General features: G+C 43.9%; 1 long non-coding RNA gene across 4 annotated transcripts in view; it reads left to right on the forward strand.

The window, feature by feature from the left end:
* LOC140731352 (uncharacterized) overlaps positions 1 to 6,083 on the forward strand; it is a 322,062-nt gene extending 315,979 nt beyond the window's left edge. For all 4 annotated transcript variants that reach the window (XR_012099796.1, XR_012099797.1, XR_012099795.1 and 1 more), the window contains 2 exons: positions 512 to 641; positions 5,688 to 6,083. This is a non-coding gene — a long non-coding RNA (uncharacterized lncRNA). The remainder of the gene's footprint in view (positions 1 to 511; positions 642 to 5,687) is intronic.
* Positions 6,084 to 15,664: the final 9,581 nt, after the last annotated feature.

Raw genomic sequence — 15,664 nt, forward strand, 5'->3', positions numbered from 1 at the left:
ATATACAAATCCCCTCAAAGTCGGACTCAGTGTTTCAAACGGCCTATTTTCGTGTTCTCTCTCTGGGATCCAGTTGTGAAAGGGGTGCTGGGTTGGAGTATAGCTGGTGGCTTGCCTTCTTTGTAAATGCATCAGAGATGAGGGCCTGGATTTTTGGACTGAAATCACTGAAGTAGGACCAGTGACTGTTGTGATGGCTGTGGATATTGCCAGCATGGAAATCCATGCTTTTATTGAGGAAAAAGTGCTGGAAGAGAAGGGGGAGGTGAGCATTTACTGAGGTTTCCAGCCTGCAAGCTGAGAGAGAGAGAGAGAGAGAGAGAGAGAGAGAGAGTGTGTGTGTGTGTGTGTGTGTGTGTGTGTGTGTGTGTGTGTGTGTGTGTGTGTGTGTGTGTGTGTGTGTGTGTATCTCACGTCATTCTTCCTCTTAGATGTGCAGCTGCTCTACATCTCTGGGCAATCTGGGATGTGTGAATGAGGTTAAGATCTTGATCCTCTTGTTTTTGGGCAGGGCTTTTGATGCTTGTTTCGGGACAGAGTGGCAAGCCTCCCTTCAGACCCTGAAGAGCTTCCTGTCACTCAGACCAAGAGAAAACCCAGTGACTTCCTCTTCTCTTCATCCAAGTCATGAAAGTCACAAGGTAAGATGTGGTTCCTTTAAAATAAGATTTATTTTATTAGAGAGGAGGGAGGGGTAGAAGCAGAGATGCTGACAGCAGATAAGAGGTGTCTCCGCCGAGCATTTGAATTGCCTATTAACTAAATGCACGATGATGGGATTAATGCCTGATGAAGGGTTTTGACCTGAGGCGTCAATTGATAATCATCGCTCTCCATAGATGTTGCCTGACCTCCTGAGTTCCTCCAGCATTTTGTGTGCGCTGCTCTGGGATTAGTGCAGATGGAGTGCGGAAGGATTACTTATTAGCATTCTCACAGTGAGCTGAAAAGCCTGTTTCCATGTTGTACGACTCTACCAAGCTACATATTTATTTTTGCAAATCAGAATCAGCATCAGATTTAATATCACTGGCATTTGTCGTGAAATTTGATGTCTTTCCGGCAGCAGTGCAATGCAAAACATAGAAAGCCTACAGCACAAAACAGGCCCTTCAGCCCACAAAGCTGTGCCGAACACGTACTTACTTCAGAAATTACCTAGGGTTACCCATAGCCCTCTATTTTCCTAAGCTCCATGTACCTGTCCAGGAGTCTCTTAGAAGACCCTATTGTATCCACCTCCACCACTGTCACTGGCAGCCCATTCCACACACCCACCACGCTCTGCGTAAAAAATCTTACCCTGACGAGATCTCCTCTGCTTGGTACTTCCAAGCACCTTAAAACTATGCCCACTCATGTTAGCCATTTCAACCCTGAGAAAAAGCCTCTATCAGGTCACCACTCATCCTCCATCGCTCCGAGAAAAGGCCAAGTTCACTCAGCCTATTCTCATAAGGCATGCTCCCCAATCCAGGCAACATCCTTGCAAATCTCCTCTGCACCCTTTCTATGGTTTCCACATCCTTCCTGTAGTTAGGCTACCAGAATTGAGCACAGTACTCCAAGTGGGGTCTGACCAGGGTCCTATACAGCTGCAACATTACCTCTCAGCTCTTAAATTTAATCCCACAGCTGGTGAACGCCATTACGCCTTCTTAACCACAGAGTCAACCTGCGTAGCAGTTTTGTGTGTCCTATGGACTCGGACCCCAAGATCCCTCTGATCCTCCACACTGCCAAGAGTCTTGCCATTAATACTATATTCCGCCATCATATTTGACCTACCAAAATGAACCACTTCACACTTATCTGGGTTGAACTGCATCTGTCACTTCTCAGCCCAGTTTTGCATCCTATCAATGTTCTGTTGTAACCCCTGACAGCCCTCCACACTATTCACAACACCCCCAACCTTTGTGTCGTCAGCAAACTTACTAACCCATCCCTCCACTTCCTCATCCAAGTCATTTATAAAAATCACGAAGAGTAAGGGTCCCAGAACAGATCTCTTAGGCACCCCACTGGTGACCAACCTCCAGGCAGAATATGACCCATCTACAACCACTCTTTGCTTTCTGTGGGCAAGCCAATTCTGGATCTACAGAGCAATGTCCCCTTGAATCCCATGCCTCCTTACTGTCTCAATAAACCTTGCATGGGGTACCTTATCAAGTGCCTTGCTGAAATCCATATACACTACATCTATACTGGTCTACCTTCATCAATGTGTTTAGTAACATCCTCAAAAAATTCAATCAAGCTCATAAGACACGATCTGCCCTTGACAAAGCCGTGCTGACTACTCCTAATCATATTATACCTCTCCAAATGTTCATAAATCCTGCCTCTCAGGATCCTTTTCCATCTACCTACCAACTACTGAGGTAAGACTCACTGGTCTATAATTTCCTGGGCTATCTCTACCCCCTTTCTTGAAAAAGGGAACAGCATCCACAACCTCCAATCCTCCAGAACCTTTCCTGTCCCCATTGATGATGCAAAGATCATTGCCAGAGGCTCAGCAATCTCATCCCTCACAGTAGCTTCGGATACATCTCGTAAGTCCTGGTGACTTATCCAATTTGATGCTTTCCAGAAGCTCCAGCACATCCTCTTTCTTAATGTCAATATGCTGAAGCTTTTCAGTCCACTGTAAGCCATCCCATAGTGAATACTGAAGCAAACAAAATAGTTCAGCTACCTCCAGCTCTATACATACATTTCCACCGTCACACTTGATTGGTCCTTTTCTCTTGCATTTTATCCTTTTGCTCGCCACAGTTGAAGGTATAAGTGCCTCACAAGTGACACCACCAGGTTCAAGAACAATTTGTGAATTACAGTAAATATACGTACATCTCAAAGTACAAGTTAAAACTTACTATTAGTACATTCTGTGCATGTCACCTCATACAACCCTGAGATTCATTTGATGCAGGTACACTTAGCAAATCTATAGATCAGTAACTGTAAACTGCAAACATCAGGAAATGTTAACTGTAAACGAACTGCAAATGTAGATGTAAACAAATAGCGATAAATAACGAGCATAAGATAACAATATAACAGAGTCCTTAAATGAGTGTAGATGAGCCCTTTTGTTCAAGAGCCTGATGGTTGAGGGGTAGTAACTGTTCCTGAACCTGGTGGTGTGACTCATCAGGCAGCTGTACCTTCTACGTGATGGCAGCAGTGAGAAAAGAGCATGGTCTGGGTGGTGAGGATATTGCTTTCCTATGACAGGGTTTCATGTTGATGAATTTATAATTATATATAGTTCAATTAGTAGTGCAAAAATAAAAGTTAAATAAATAAACAAACAAACAGTAGTAAGGTCATGTTCATGGGTTCAACGTCCATTTAGAAATCAGGTGGCTGAGGGAAAGAAGCTGTTCCTGAATCGCTGAGTGTGTGCCTTCAGGCTCCTCTACCTCCTTCCTTGACAGTAACAGAGGGCATGTCCTGGCTGATGGAGGTCCTTAATGATGAATGCTGCTTTTCTGAGGCACCGCTCCTTGAAAATATCCTGGAAACTGCACTACGGAGGCTAGTACCCATGCATGCTGGAGCTGACTGATTTTACAACTCTCTGCAGCTTATTTTGGTCCTGTATATTAACACCCCACCCTATATAGACTGTGATGTGGCCAGTTAGAATGCTTTCCCTGGTGTATGTGTAGATTTTTTTCAAAATAAAATAAACTTTATTGACATTTAATAAAATCACTGTTAAGGAATAAACTACAATGCCGTTTGATTTTTACATTCATCGTCAATGCTTTCAGTAGTGTTCTATTAATTGCTGCACACCAATAGAACTACTACTATTCATCTGGAGTGGTACGTTGAGGAGCTTCCTCCCCGACCCAGCCCCTCCCTCTCCCTTTCCAGTAGTGGATGAACTCTACACTGTGGTCCTTCCCCACCAAGCCTCAGTGTTTCCCTTAACACGTACTCCTGAATCCTGGAACAGGCCATTCGGCAGCACCTCAGAGTGGCAGCAACAGGAAATGATATGTAGTTAACAGGAAGGGGCTGTAAAGAATCCAAGGAATAGAGTCATGGTGAGAGACAGCATGTAACAGGTATACATGCTCCACCCACCAAGTTCATGGCAACTTTCAGAAACTCATTTTGCTCATCTCATGTTTGCCAGATTTATTCTTCTCCCTGCGTTCCCACTGTCACGAGCCGTCACGAGCCTATACACTGCAGTGGGCAATTACAGTGAGCACTTTTACAGTGCCCTAGCACAGGAGAATTAGGTTATTCAGCCCATCGAGTCTGTTCCACCATTCCATCTCGTTCAGACCAAGGAACACATGGAATAATATTACCACAAATAACAAGGTGCATTTACACACAAGTTAAAAAGTAAACAGTATAACGCTATTGTTGCTTCATGCATGATGAGACCTGGTTGGTGGCGGGGGTTCAATAGTCTGGAGGAGGAGGCTGTTCCCGTTGTAGCAGTTCTTGTCCTAATGCTATGGTACCTCCTGCCTGATAGTAGGAGGTCAAAGAGATTGTTGGACGAATGAGAGGAATCATTGACAATGCTAAAGGCCCTATGTACATAGAGCTCCAGATGGGTGGAAGAGAAATTTGGCTGATTTATTATCCCTCTCAACCCCATGCTCCTGCCTTCTCCCGATATCCGTTGATACCCTTACTAATCAAAAACCTATCAAACTCTGCTTTAAATATACCCAATGAATTGGCCTCACAGTCATCTATCTGTAGCAATGAATTCTACAGATTCACCACCCTCTGGCTAAAGAAATTCCTCATCTTTGTTCTAAATGGACATACTTGTATTCTGAGGCTGTGCCCTCTGGTCATAGATTCTTCCAACATCCTCTCCAGTCAATCTAGGGCTTTCAATATTCAGTAGGTGTTAATGAGATTCCCTTTCATTGTTCTAAACTCCAGTCAGTCAAACACTGCTCATATATTAAACACAGAGTACACTGCAAATGCTCGGTTCAAAGCAACACGTACAACAAGCTGGAGGAACTGAGCAGGTCAGGCAGCATATGTGGAAACGAGCAGTCAATGTTTCGGGCTGAGACGTCCTGACGAAGGTCAGACAACATCGTGGGCACAAGGGCCTGTACTGTGCTGTGGTAGTATGCATGCGATAAATATTTAGCATTGTTCTTTGTTGCATTACTGACCGGAATCATGGTCATCTTATTTGGTGTAAGACTTGACCCATCTATTAGAAGATAATTGGACCTCCTCTTCAATTATAATTAGTTTATTTGGGAAAGAAGATTGTAATAAAGATTGCCTCTCACATCAATGAATATTATTATTCAAAGTACTTAATACCAGAGTAACTTCCTTCAATTATAAGTCACAGGATGTGCTGTGGCTTCCTCTTTATTCACAAAGTGAATTCTTGAATGAAATGTGAAGGGTGTTCTCTATTATAGTTTCTGATCTATAAGATACTTTTAGCAAGGTGAACTACAATGCTTGCTATTGCAGCTTGCTAACTTTGCGGTCTGCATGTGTAAGTAGAGTCATTATGTCTCTGCATTTGCAAAGGTGCATGTTAACAGGCTGCATTCACTGGAAATAGCATATTGTTCTACAAAGAATCTGTATATATAGCAAACTACCTACATATTCAGCAGTCACACATTACAAATGTTATATTTATTTTTTTTAATGTATAGATTTAGCACGGCCCAGAGAGCCTGCGCCATCCAGTTTCACCCATGTGACCAATTAACCTAAGCTGCACATTTTTGGAATGTGGGAGGAAACCAGAGCAGCCCAAGGAAATCACGGGGAGAGTATACCGACAGCATGAACTGAACCTGGATCATTCTACCTGCCCTTTGACCTTACCATTCGAGACAGCATCGCTCTTGCGATCTCAGGAACACGCAAGCCTCTCCACCATGATACGGTGACGATCCTCGGAAAAGAAGGAATGCAGTAGAACAGTACTGGAAGTATTGACTGAATATGAATTTACAAATGAAAAGCCATTGCATGTTTTATTGTAGTAAATCATTTTTATTATGATAAAAGTTTATTTTGATGTAATAAAGAAATTGGTGTTGAAACGGAATGAAGCAAGATATGCAACAGGGCAAACAACATGTACAGAGGAAGCATGGGTCTCAAAACAGAACCGTTATCTATTTCACTGCCTGACCTGACTTTTCAGAACATTTTCTGTTTGGATTTTAGATACCTGGCATCTGAAGTTATTTCATTCACACAGAGAGCAACCACGATAAAAGTTCTTGGTTACTCGCAGCTTGGATCTCCAATAGGAAGATCCTGATGACAGGTCTCGGCCTGAAACGTCAAAGGTTTATTCTTCTGCATAGATACTGCTTGATCTGCTGAGGTCCTCTAGCATTTTGAGTGTGTTACTCTTCAAAAGGAACCTGTACTTGGTTCTCTCTGCTTACAGTGCATTTCAGTTAGATTCAGTTGTTGGTCACCAGGATACCAAGCTGGGATAAGACAATATAGACATCGCAAACCCAGATGAGCATGGTGCAACTCCAGTGCAATGTCCACCAACAGTTATGTTGAAGCAAACACGAGGAAATCTGCAGATGCTGGAAATTCAAACAACACACACAAAATGCTGGTGGAACACAGCAGGCCAGGCAGCATCTATAGGGAGAAACATTGTCGATGTTTCGGGCCGAGACCCTTCGTCAGGGCACACGTGAGTTCTGACGAAGGGTCTCGGCCTGAAACATTGACAGTGCTTCTCCCCATAGATGCTGCCTGGCCTGCTGTGTACCACCAGCATTTTGTGTGTGTTATGTTGAAACTGTGTAAGACACCGGTGAGGCCAAATTTGGAGTATGGTGTTCAATTCCGGCCACTTACCTACAGCAAATATATCAATAAGTTTGAAAGAGTACAGAGAGCATTCACAGGGATGTTGTTGAGGCAGGTGAAACTGAGAAATGGGGAAAGGTTGAATAAGTAGGGATTTATTCCCTGGAGCGCAGGAGAATGAGGAGAGATGCTATGGAGGTATACAAAATTATGAGAGGCATAGTTTGGATAAATGTGCAAGCAGGCTGTTTTCCACTGAGGGTGGGTAAGACTAGTACTGTGAGGATCATGTTTTTTGATTTCTCAAGTGCCTTCAATACTGTACATCCTTTACTGCTGCGGGAAAAGCTCTGTTCAGTGCAGGTTGGCATTTCTATTGTATCCTGGATAATGGACTTTCTGACTGGCAGACCGCAGATTGTGCAGCTTCAGAGCTGTGTATCAGATATGATGATTAGCAGCACTGTGGCCCCACAGGGGACTGTATGGGCCCCCTTCCTGTTTACCCTGTACACAGTACCTTGGACTTCAGATACAACACTGAGTGATGTCATCTACAGAAACTCTCTGATGACTTAGCAATAGTTAAAGGGAGGATGGGAGGATGAAAGGGCCCTATTGGAGGCCTTTGTTGAATGGTGCAAGCTGAATCATCTGCCGTCGTCATTGTCGTGGCTGTCCCTGGAGTTCAAGGATGATGGTCTTCATTCCGTTGATCTATTTATGGGCTCTCAAGTGGCTTATGAGTCCAATTGTGGCTTTGAAAGTTCTTCTGCATTCAGGACAGGTAGTTCCAGATGGCAGATCGGGCTTTGGTTGTTGCTGCCTCTCTTTCCATTTTCTTCTCTTTTCTTCTAATTCTGCACAGCTGTTGGCTTCGAAAGTTGCTGTTCCTTCTCGGATGATGGTTTGCCAGAGTTTCCTGTCCTTGGCATTGGTTTCCCAATTGTTGATGTCGACGTTACATTTCTTCATGTTGTCTTTTAAGACATCTTTGAATCTCTTCTGTTGTCTGCCTCTTTTACATTTGCCTTCTTTAAGCTGGGAGTAGAAGATCTGTTTCGGCAGACGTTTGTCTTTCATCCGAACAATGTAACCACTCCATCTTAGTTGGTTCTTGATGACGTAGGCTTCAATGCTTGTTGTTTTTGCTTCATTCAGCATGCTGACATTGGTTCTTCTATCTTCCCAGCTGATAGTTAAGATGTTTTGAAGACAGCGTTGATGGAACTTTTCAAGTGCCTTCAGATGTCATCGGTATGTTGTCCAGCAGCCTTGTTGTTTTTCAAGGTTTTGATGGCTTCCTTGACTTCTTCAAGTATTGGTATTTTGCTTAGGGAGTCATCAATGGGCTGTTTTGGAATGTTGTTAATCACATTCCTGTCAAATGAGATGGTCTGATTTAGAAGATCGTCAAAGTGCTCCCTCCATCTAGAATTGATGTCAGCATTGCTCTTCAGGATGGTTGAACCATCTTTGCTTTTGAGAGGGGCTTGACCGTGAGAGGATGGGCCAAAAATAGCTTTAGTTGTGTTGAAAAAGCCTCGAGTGTCGTTGGCGTCTGCTAGTTGTTGGATTTCCCGAGCTTTCTTCCTCCACCATCGGTTTTTCAGGTTTCGGGTGCTCTTCTGGACTGCAGCCTTGCGTTCCTGATAGCGTTTCCTTTTGGTAGCGGATTGTTGGTCATTTTGTAAGGTGATGAAAGCTTTTCTCTTTTCGTCGATGAGTTGTTGGTGTGGTTTGTCGTTATCATCAAACCAATCCTGATGTTTTCTCGTCTTGAACCCAATTGTTTCTTTGCAGAAGGTGATGACAGCATTCTTCAATTGATTCCAGTGTTCTTCTAAAGATGATGGGATTTGTTGAGGCAGTTGTTCTTGAAGATCTTGTTGGAACTTCTGTATATGGTTGATGTCTTGAACGATGTCAACATTGAATTTCTTAAAGGTGTTCTGATTTTGGAGTTTCCTTTTGGGCCGAATCTTCATTCTCTTGGTGGACGAGATGAGTCGATGGTCTGTCCAGCACTCGTCAGCACCAGTAACAGCTCTCGTTATCAGTATATCTTGTTGGTCCCGAGATCATACGATGATGTAGTCAATGAGGTGCCAGTGTTTGGAGCGTGGATGCTGCCAGGAGACTTTGTGCCTGTTTTTCTGGCGAAATAGGGTGTTTGTAATCACCAGGTTATGTTCAGTATATTTGGTGAAGAGGTGTGTTCCATTGGCGTTGACCTTGCCAACTCCTTCCTTGCTTATTATTCCAGTCCAGAGCCTATGATCTTTCCCGACTCTGGCATTGAAGTCTCCCAAGAGAATGATCTTGCCATTGTTGAGGACAGAGGAAAGGACGTGGTCAAGTTGGGCGTAGAAGTTCATCTCTACTTCATCTTCAGCATCCAGAGTTGGAGCATAGGCATTGATGGTGTTGGTTCTGGATTCTCAGAGTCATGAGATGTTCGTTGTTTCCCAGTGGTTGCTCTGTCAGCTTCTGAAGTAGGCTGTTTTGGATAGCAAAACCCACTCCATGGATCCTCGGTTGTTCAGGATCAAGTCCTTTCCAGAGAAAGGTGTATTGACCATGCTCTTCCTTTAGTTGCCCTTCTCCATCAGAGCAACAGTGTCAAAGTTGAATTTTTGGAGTTCCCAGGCAACAAAGGCAGTTTTCCTCCCTGGTCGGTCTGAGTTTGGGTTATCCATCAGAGTTCGTATATTCCAGGTTCCAAATGACATAGTTTCACTTCTTGATGTTTTTCGACCGCTTGATGGTGATCCCTCTAGATGTGGCTTTCCAGACAGGATGAAGTGAAGCAGACTATTTTTAGGGCATCTTTTCTAGCCCCCGCCCAGTTCAGGGTGAGCAGAGTGGATCCTAAATAGGACTGCTCAGATGTGAATACTGCTACTGAATAACTTTCCTGCTTCTGTCCAAAAGTTGAGCGACTGAATCAAGTATTCACCGATTTCGTGTCGGTTCTTGTCTAGGAACTTCCAGCTATCACATTGCCTGCTCCCGTCGCCCTCCCCCGATCGCCAAAAGACTTGAAGCTGTGGCCCACAGAGCGAAGCGGCCTGTGTGTGTATTTGTTTAACGTGATGTTGCACTCCAAGAAGCACACTAAACTTCACAAATCAACCAACTGATTCCAATGGCATGGAGACCACGATAATTGGAGCTGATGGATTTGTTGCAGCCTTCATCTGCCTTCACAGCCGTTGGAAGTGACTTAGTCCACCTGTTCCACCATTGAGTTCTTGGTTGGATTGTTCTTTGTCGGGGACCTCACCATCGACCTTACCAGGGTGACCCTACCAGGAGCATAGCTCCAGATGGCATCTCTCTCGGGATCTCAGGACCACACAGGCTTCTCCACAATGACAAGGTGACAATCCATGGACAAGAATCATCTGCAGCTCAACATCAATAAGACAAAGGAGATGGTGATGGACTTTAGGGAGCCTCTCCTTCACATGTCCTACTAGTCTGTTGTCGCCAATACCAGCTTCTATACGGTGGTGAGCTGGGGCAGTGGCATTAACTTGGGTGATGCCAACAGCCCAAAGGCTGGTTCTGTTATAGCAGTCATACTGAACACATTGGAGAGTGTATTGGAACAAAGGACTATGGAAAATCCTTGCAATTTTGGACAATGTTTCTCACCCTCTGCATGCCACCTTGGATGAACAGAGGAACACTTTTAGTAATAGATTAAGACAACTGCACTGCTCCAAAGAGTGCTATATGAGGTCATTCTTACCCTCTTCCATTAGGCTCTATAATGTGTCAACCTATAACCGGGGAAGTGAGGAAACATAGTTTTTCTTCTTTCTTACTTCTCTTCTAATATTGTATAATTGTGCACTTGTAATCTACTGTGGCACTGTAATTTCCTTTGGAATCCATAAAGTTTCTATCTATCTATCTAGAGGTTATGGGCTAAGGGTGAAAGATGAAATGTTTAAGGAGAACCTGAGAGGGAACTTCTCATAAATGCGTGGGTTTCTTCCAGGTGCTCTGGTTTCCTCTTACATCCCAGAGGCATGCGGTTAGGGCAAGTTACTTATGAGCATGTTCTGCTGCCGCCGGAAGTATGGGGACACTTGCGAGCAGTCCTTGGACTGTGCTGGTCATTAACGCATAACGATACATCTTACTGTATGTTTTGATAGACATGTCACACATAAAGCTAATCTTTAATCTTTAAACCAATTTAAAGTGCTGCCAGTATCTCTCCCTATGTACTTAAAAGCTAATGATCTAGTCACTAACAAGTTACACAAGATTTCCAGCTTCCCTTGTGTTTATGATTGCTGCTGCATTGCAAATTTTCTTCAAAGTATGTCTATACTGAAGAAGTTTAAATTCTCTCTTCGACGGGAGTTCAATGAGACCCCGTCAAACTGCTCCTCCTCTGAATTCGGCCAAGTGCTCACTCAGACTCACTACCACAACGCATTCTTCCTATGAACTTGTCTTCATCACCATCTTGAGACACATGGTTTCCTGCTTTGTTTCCAGACCTTCCAGTTCGGGCTCTGTGAAGGTCCCAGTCCTGATGAAGGATCTAAGCCCAAAATATCAATGGTTTATTCCCCTCCATATGTGTTAACTGATCTGCCGAGTTCCTGCAGCATTTTGTATGTGCTGCTCAAGATTTCCAGCATCTGCAGAATCTCTTGTGTTTATCCATTTTAATTTTGTGAGCACATGGTGTTGCCCAGGTTGGTGGGTCATGGTGTTGGGAGGTGCTATCTGAGTAGCCACCAAGTGACTATACCATCTCTTCTCTGGAACAAATCGCATGGATCACCCCTCTTCCGCCACCAAACTCCACCATTACCACCACTAGACTTGCTCTGAGACTTGGAAGATTGTTCCCACCGCTTATTTACCTAATTCTCTTTTGAAAGCCACAGTGGAACCGCCCGACACCATATCTGCAGGCAGTGTATCCCAGTTTATAGCCACACAATTTAAAAAGAATACTTTCCCTTGTCTCAGTATTAATTCTCTTCCCCTTTATGTTTTAACCATGATCTCCACTTCTCACCAATTCCACCTTTGGTAATGACTCCCACTACCCATTTGGGGCCAATTGTCACCTTATCTATTTCTATTGAAACTAGCTTTAGACTTCTCAAATCTATTTGTAGTCCCTTGTCATGTGAATACTTCTTGAGTATATTTTCTAGACCTCTCTAATATCCTCACATCCTTCCTATAATGTGGTGATCAAATTAGAATACAGAACTGAAGAAAAGTTTTATTGAGGTTCAGCTTAACTTCCCTGATTGTAGATTCTACATCTTGATTGATGGAGCACAAAATTGCAAACGGTATATGTTAGTAACTACTTTGTCAACCTGCCCTGCCACTTTCAGTCAGCACACAAAGTGCTGGAGGAACTCAGCTGGTCAAGCAGCATCTATGGCAGGAAATGGACGTTCAACATTTCGGATCAAGACTGCAAAATAAGAGTCAAAATCAAGGTAAATTTATTGTCAGAGAATGTGTATGTCACCATACAACCTTGAGATTAATTTTCTTGCAGGCAGTTATGGGAAATTAAGAAATCCTTTTTGGTCTGACAGTTCACTGTTGAAAAGCCCAAAAACACTGTCAAAGTCAAAGTAAATATCTATAATCAAACTACTTACACAGTACAGTCAGCTGCCACTTTATTAGGGACACCTGCTGGATGATGCAAATGTTCAATCAGCCAGTCATGTGGCAGCAACTCAGTGCATAAAAGCATGCTGACATTGTCCAGAGGCTCAGTTGTTGCCAGTAAATGGGATCTAAGTGATTTTGAGCTTGGAATGATTGTTGGTGCCAGACAGGATGGTTTGAGCATCTGAGAAATTCATGCCCTCCTTGGATTTTCACACACAACATTTACAGAGAATGGTGCGACAACCAGTGAGCGGTAGCTCTGTGAACAGAAGTGCCTTGTTAATGAGAGGGAACAGAAGTGAAAGGCCTGGAAGGTGACAGTAGCTCAGATAACCACCTGTTACTACAGTGGTGTGCAGAAGAGCATCTCTGAAGGCATAACCTTGAAGTGGATGGGCCACAGCAGCAGAAAACCATGAGCAGACACACCATGTTCACTTTAGCTACAAGAGTGTACATCAGCATAAATACTTGATGATACCTCGAGGTTCATTTTCCTGCAGGCATTTATAAGGAAGTAAATGCAATAGTAATTAGGAAAAGCTATACATAAAGACTGACAAACAACCAATGTGCAAAAGAAGACAGATTGTGCAAATAAAAACAAACAATACTGTGAACGTGGGTTATAGGTTTCTTAGGCTGTGGAAGCAGTTGAGTGAAGTTTTCCACGCTGGTTCAGGAGCCTGATGGTTAGAGGATAATCACTATTCATGAACCTGGACATAGATGGTGAAAGGAAGGCTTGGTGCAAGAGTCAGCAGGTGATTAGAGGATGCATGTGAGGGGTGGGTGGGGCAGGGGAGAGTGGGACTGGAGAGTAATAGGCGGACACTTATCGTCAAGCGTTCTTGCTCCACTCTTTTACCCTCCAGTTTCTTGTGTCTCAATTTTTTCATTTGCAATAATTTGTGCACATTTCAAAGTTAATAGTTCAAAGTAAATTTATTTTCAAAGTACATGTATGTCACCATATACTACTCCTGAGATTCATTTCTAGCAGGCATTCTCATTAGAACATAGAAATACAATAGGATCAGTGAAAAATGACACACTAAGAGTGACCAACAACAAATGTTCTTGTGTAGTTTTTACTGCACTTCGTCCCAGATGCTTCCTGCACCAGTTTTAGAGTGGTGCTATGCACTGACTTTCACTTGTACTGCCAAGATGTAGTATCTCACATTTCTTCACATTAAGCATGTTTTTTGTTTAAATTACTGTGCATCTACACATTCCACCACTGTGCTATGTTCTTCTGAGGTTTATCAGCCTATTCCTGCACAGCTGCCTGCTAATAGCTCACTGGTATTCACACTGAAACAAGTACACAAGTAACAGCACCAGATTCTTGATACAAATGGAACAGTAGCCTAGGTGGAACTGGAAGACAGAAAACAACGGCGCAGTAAAGTTGTTAGGGTTTCAAGATTATTTATCACATGGACATTGAAACATACTGTGAAATCTCACTTGCACTAACAACAAAACGTACCTGAGGTACCTGAGGGGACAGTCTGCAAGTGTCAGCACGCATTTTGGCACCAGCAGATCATGCCCACCCAAATGCTTGACAGAACAATACAGAACGCAGCAAAGCAACAAGAGAAAGCAGTGAAACAAGCATCTTTCCTACATACAATCCCCTAACCCCAGGACTGGCCGCCGCCTTCAGTCATCCAGCCTCCCGCAGACTTCCCTGGAGTATATGTAGAGATTCACAGACCAGGGGCTTCAGGGAGTGAACCCAGAACAACCCAGCATCCAAACTTCACAGATGGTGGCAGAAGCAGAACGTTAAGGTGTAAGGAAATATTTGCACTGGATCCCAACTCAGCAGAGTGGATGTCCGTGCAGTACTCCTTTACCTCTTTGACACTGTTCCATTGTTTTATATCACTCTAAACACTACAGCTAACAAACTAGTTTTAGTGTAGCCATGACCTTGCCAAGATAGAATCAAATTTGGACTGAACACCCTAAGATATTGTCTATTGCCAGCTCTACAGTAGCAGAAAACCCTGAGGCTATGTGCTTGATATCTACAGCCGATTCTGGTTATATTCCTTTTCCCCAAAGGGCCATTTTTGAGTTTTGTTTTGTTGGAAGATGGCAGCTCACCTAATGCAGATTATTTCACCCACTGCCTTGCATAGAGCCATGTACAAAATCATTTAATGTTGAATGGACAGGGTAAAGTTCAAAGTAAATTTATTAACAGAGCAACACACACACACAACGCTGGAGGGACTCAGCAGGTCAGGCAGTGTCCATGGAAATGAAGAAGCGGTCAGCATTTCGGCTGGAACTTCCTCAGGACTGGAGAGGAAGGAAGAAGGTGCCAGAATAATTGGTGGAGGGAGGGCAAGGAAGTTAGCTAGAAGGTGATAGGTGATGCCAGGTGGGATAGGAAGGTTAGGGCTGGAGAGGACGGAATCTGATAGGAGAAAGGGAAGGAGGAGGAGCTCCAGGGGTAAGTGATAGGTGAAAGGAGGTCAGAGTGAGGAAGAGGGGAGGGGGAGGGAATATTTTTCCCTGGAAGGAGAAATTGGTAATTCGTGCCATTAGATTGGAGGCAACCCAGACGGAATATAAGGTGTTGCTCCTCCACCCTGAAAGAGGCCTGATTGTGGCACAAGAGGAGGCCATGGACCAATATGTCGAAACAGGAATGGAAATCAGAATTAAAATTTTTGGCTGCTGGGAAGTTCTGCTTTTGGGGGACAGAGCGGAGGTGCTCGATGAAGCAGTCCCCCAATTTATAACAGCTCTCACCACTGTGGAGGAGGCCATGTCAGAAGCAGTGGACATAACTGACAATCCCAGCAGATTTACAGGTGGATTGTTGCCTCACCTGGAAAGACTGTTTGGAGTCCTGAATGGAGGTGAGGGACGAGGTGTAGCACTTCGGTCGCTTGCAGGCGGGAGATTTGTGGCGAGGGACAAGTGGATGATGGAGGGAGCAATCCCTGTGGAAAGCAGAGAATGGGGGAAGGTAAAGATATGTTTAGTGGTAGGATTTCTTTGGTGATGGTGGAAGTTGCGGAGAATGGTGTGTTGGATGTGGAGGCTCATGGGGTGGTAGGTAAGGAGTAGAGGAACTCTGTCACTGCTAAGGCGGTGGGAAGTTAGAGTGAGCTAGAATATCTGCAGTGAAGGGCATGGAACA

The sequence above is a fragment of the Hemitrygon akajei genome, chromosome 1, assembly GCF_048418815.1.
Source record: "Hemitrygon akajei chromosome 1, sHemAka1.3, whole genome shotgun sequence".
In the NCBI taxonomy this organism is placed as follows: domain Eukaryota; kingdom Metazoa; phylum Chordata; class Chondrichthyes; order Myliobatiformes; family Dasyatidae; genus Hemitrygon; species Hemitrygon akajei.